Source organism: Pygoscelis adeliae, unplaced genomic scaffold (genome assembly GCF_000699105.1).
Source record: "Pygoscelis adeliae isolate BGI_AS28 unplaced genomic scaffold, ASM69910v1 Scaffold60, whole genome shotgun sequence".
NCBI lineage: Eukaryota > Metazoa > Chordata > Aves > Sphenisciformes > Spheniscidae > Pygoscelis > Pygoscelis adeliae.
The window spans coordinates 1,466,055-1,470,838 of NW_008823954.1; positions in this window are offsets into that span (position 1 = coordinate 1,466,055).

Consider the following 4,784-nt stretch of genomic DNA (forward strand, 5'->3'; position numbering starts at 1 on the left):
CGGGAGCGGGGCCGGGCCTGGCGGGCTTGGGCTGCGGTGGTTTATGGTGGCCCCCGTGAGGGGGGTGGGTTCGGTCAATATAAACGTAGAAAGGCCCTCAGCGACCGTGCGCCCTGCGCAGGGCTGCTCGGTACCTCTCCTTCCCCCCCCTCGGTGTACCCTCGCGCCGCCGCCCACCGGGCAGTGGTTTCCATGCTGCAGCTATTGTTTCACTTGAAACAACCCACAGTTGCAATTACTGTCATTTCGCTTAGGTTTTCGTAAGCTTCAATCCCGACAGGGCAGCAGAGATCAAGGTTTGCATCTCTCCGAGAGCCAGTACTTCAGCTATTTGCCTGTCTACGCAGCAAAACTGGGTGGGTTTATAGCCCCCTTGTGCCTGGAAGGTATTCTTCACGGCGGCGGCTGCCCAATACTTAGGCCAAGGTTATTATCAGGTACAAATTAGCATCACGTAGAGCTGGAATAATTTATTCTGAGTGTTAATTAACCCCCCCCCCCATGGTATGATTTTGCAGGCCTTGGTGCATTGCACAGTGAGGTAAGCAGCGTGAGGGATGGTAGAACACAGGGGGTTGTGCTAGTGTCTGAAATTTGTTGGGGAAAATGAAAGGAGGTTGTTTGAAGTGTGTTTAAAAAAAGATTCGCCAGGAAAACCAAACATCTCTGGCTGACAGTCAAAACTGCACTGTCGGCACAACGGCTTTGATGCAAAGGCTAAGTATGTCATCCCACACACCCCCCAGCAGCACGTAGTGGGACAGTAATGAGTGTTTTAGATAAGAAATCACTAAATGTTGAGCTGTCTTGGAGCGGGAAGGGGAAAATGAGGTTGCAAATACCGTGGCTAGGCCTCATTAACGAGATACCTGTCTTGGCCAAGGAGTTTCTGATCTCTTCGCAATTACTCCTGTTTCACCAGGATCTGTTGGGTTGTTGTTTTTTTTTTAAATGAACATGGCTGGTCTGCACATGTTTGGCATGTATGTATTAAATGGGGGGCCCAGGAACAAGTTTTCCCCTGTCACCTGAGAAGAGCAGCATTTTTCTTGCAGCAGCATCTACCGTCTCAGCAAGGAGCTCTGCTGCCAACGCAGCAGACACCGCTCTATCAGAACACCACAACCCAAATCCCCAGGGTATCTCGCTCTTCTCGTCCTACTTCAGGGAGCGTTACAAAGGCTCTTTTCTCCTGCGCTACGGTCGCGGCTGCGCTAATCTCGGCGCGGCACAGTTTTGCTGGCACACATGCCACATCCCTTGCTGTTCTGTCCTGGCCTCACACGGGTCTGGCAGCGCAAGGCTTGACCTTTAGCTGGAGTGCAGGTTCTGCAGGTATCTGTAGCTACTTTTTCAGAAGAGAGAATAGTTCCTGACGCTGTCCCTCTTCTGATGGCAGGGGAAAAAATAGCCTTGGTATCACGTGAGGAGGTAGGAGTTAGACACTTGATATTGTCAAGGTGATCACTCTGGATGCTTTTGTATATAAGAACTGTAAAGTTAAATAGGGGCAGAGGTTCAGGGGAATAGTAGGCTGAATACCTGGAAGAACATGAGAGATGGAGAGAAGTGGAAGTCATATCACACTTCCATTTCTAGCCCATCCTTGAGCTAACATTTTTCATGCTTCCGATAGCCGTGCCCCATCTGGGGCTGTTGGATGCCCAATACAAAGTAGATGCATCTCCCTTCAGCCTGACCCATAGCCCCCCCAAAACAGCTGTGTGAGCAGTGGGTCTGCGAGGCCTTGCTTCATACTGGCTTGTGTCTTACGGCTGGGTCTTTGGTGCCTCGTAAAGTGCAGGCACCAAGCAAGCTCTTCTAGGGTGGCGACATGCAGAATCTCTCTCTCCTGCATCAGCTCTATCATTGCCAAAAAGGGCTGAGTGCTGCAGGCTGTTCCTCGGTATGGATGACAGGATTCCCCTTCTCTACGCAGCTATGTATTTTGGTGAAACTTGCAGGTACTTTGATACTACTCTGGGGAAACTGAATTTAAATGTATGGAGAGAAAGCTGGCGATGGCAGTGTCGGATGAGCTTCATTGCCTTAGATACCAGGCTACAAACACCACCAGAGCTGAGTCTGACTGGCAACTTCTCAGCCTCCACCAGTAACATCACAGGCTGTGGGGAATGATTTCCAGTCTCACCCTCTGCAGGTAAATCCCCCGATCCCAAGCGGTGTGTGCCTGGGCCTTCGTACATGTGACGGATGTTGCTCTGTTACCACCTAGGTTTTCTCCCTGGAGGAATTCCGTATTTCATAAGCACCATCTCCAACGTAAAAATATAAATGAAGGTCAAACTTTGCCTTGTAAAACATGGGTGTTGTCTCAAGTCAGCTATTGATAGTGCTCAGAGTTACACTATATTTAACGCTGCAGCTAAGGTATCTTGACGTTGGAGGTTGTGTGAACAGCCTCATTTTGCTGAGTGGTCTCTTTTTGTCCCAGTAGTACTGACAAAATGAATATCCACAAATCTGTAGCGCCTGTACACACCTTTTCATACATAACCATAAAGTTTCTAGAGTCTCTCTTGGCAGTATTGGAGCTTTTCCGACATTTGGGAGCATGGTTCTTGGTTGCTGGTTTTTTTGAAGCTTCAGCTGCTGGAATCCAAGCATTGCACAGGGGTCTTTCTGTCACTCAGAGAAAAATCCCAGACATTTCTCATTCTCACGATTGTACAGGAGAGCTGGAAAATACTATTTGAAGTTACCTGAAAGCTCAGTAACCGGGAGGAAAATGAAAGGAACACTCAAATTATTTTGTTTAAGATCTCCTCTGCCCCCACATCCCATGGCTGTTGGGGAAAACTGGCTCAGGAACGTTGGAGGGGGTGAGTGGTAATTTGCATCTAGACTGTTTTGGCCCTCCTTTGATTGACTCTAAAGGAATTATGTATCTTCTCACATATAAAGTCCTCCATGCTCCTACCTTTGCTTCCGTCTCTGCAGGCATCTCCGGCACCCCCACTCCCACTCTCCGTCTGATCAAAGCTTCTGCTCTTCTCCTTTTATCATTTTTGCATGCTTTAGAGTCTCTGCCTCCTCTGCTGCAGCACATGCCCAGACCCACCTTCCAGTCAAATGTACTTTGAGTTCCCCGTTAGTGACCATGTGGGAGAGTCAGGTTCTGACACTCATCTCCTCTGTTCAGTTTATATTTTTTAACACGTCCAGCTGGGCACACGGCTAACCCTGGTGTACCACAAATCAGGTGGGGAAGTACAGGTATTTATGATATTCAATGTACAAATATTAAACGAATGGCTGGGGAAGAAGAGGGCATGCCCGTACTGCATGTCCCCAGCACTCTTCTGGCCTCCAGCTGTTTCCAGCTCAGGACCCTCCTGGTCTGGATGTGTAGAGCTGTCCCCCAGGAGAGGATGGACCATCTCAGGAGAAACGCGGAGTGGAGACTGAGAGCTGGCTGGGTTTCTCCTCCCCTTCTTCTGCAAGGTTTTGAAGGGTAGACTGGGGAGATGAGCCTTGTGGTCTCTGGAGGGGGTGAATGTGGCTCCTGTTTTGTCATGGAAAACTGCTTGAAAAGCTACAAGCAGAGTGCGATGGGCAATGGCAGAACCCACTGGCACTTAGGGTTTCAGTGCTTTTTGGTGGTCTCGCCATGGGCTGGTCTCTTCTGTCTACAGAGCCTTTTTCTGCACTACAGTTCAGTAACTGCTTTACGATCCGGTCCCTCTGCCAAAGCCCCTGGGACAGCCACGGATCGACACCCAACTGCCTGGATGGATGGATACAGCCAGGCGGAGCAGTCGTGACCCTGCCTCCTGACTCTGCCCCATGCCTCGCGGCTTCCCACACAACCTGTACGCCACCCTGCAGCCCCGGGGGTCGTTGGTGGAACAGGTCCGGTTGGCACCATCGCGTTCAGCTACTTAGAATGACTCAAGGAAAGAGTCATGTTTAAGAAACCACAAGCAACCCACAACCACCCTGCGTCACAAGACACCCGTGACAGCTCCCTGCAGCACTGACACTGTGTCACGGTTGTTCGGGGTTCTTGCAAATTTTATTCCAGGATCACAGGGACCTGAGGGGTAAGGTGCTGGTGTGGTCCACCCTTCTGCTCCAAAATGAGCCCAATATCACCTAAATTCCCCCCAAAGGATGCCTACCCCACCTGTTCTTAAAAACCTCCAGTAATGGAGACTCCGGTGCTTCCCCAGGCAATCTACTTGAGTAATTAACTGTCTGTTCTATTAGAAAGCATTTCCTAATGTCTAGCATCAATCTTGCTCCTTGCAGTTTAAACCCCATTACTCCTAGCCCTATTCCCCAGCAGACGCAGCAAACGATTGATTCCTGTCCTCATTGCATTGCCCTGTGCCCCCAGGAGAGAAAGTCTCGGGCCGATTTATGACATTGCCTCTGCCCGCGGAGATGGCTCTCCTGAGCACCGTCACGCCGGCACAAGGGAAATCAGAAAGGAAAGATCTTTTGGGGCCGGGGGGTTGGCATAGTGCACTGCTAGAAATGAGACCTTTAGAGAGCACCTGGGTTTGTGATGGCTGCGAGCCCGGAGTGGGGAAGCGAGGCGGTAGGGTGGCTTTGTGGCATGTGCCCCCCCATGCTCCCCTGCTGTGCCGGGGGTGACCGCAGCACCCGTGGGTGCTGGGGGGCTGCAGACTTGGGCAGGCGGGGAGAGTGGCTGCAGCGGCACCAGCGGGACTCGGGGTGACAGGGGAGAGGTTTGACCTGTCACCTAGTCCAGACCTGGCCTCCTGGCCCCATCCCCCCCTCCGGTGACTTCACACCCC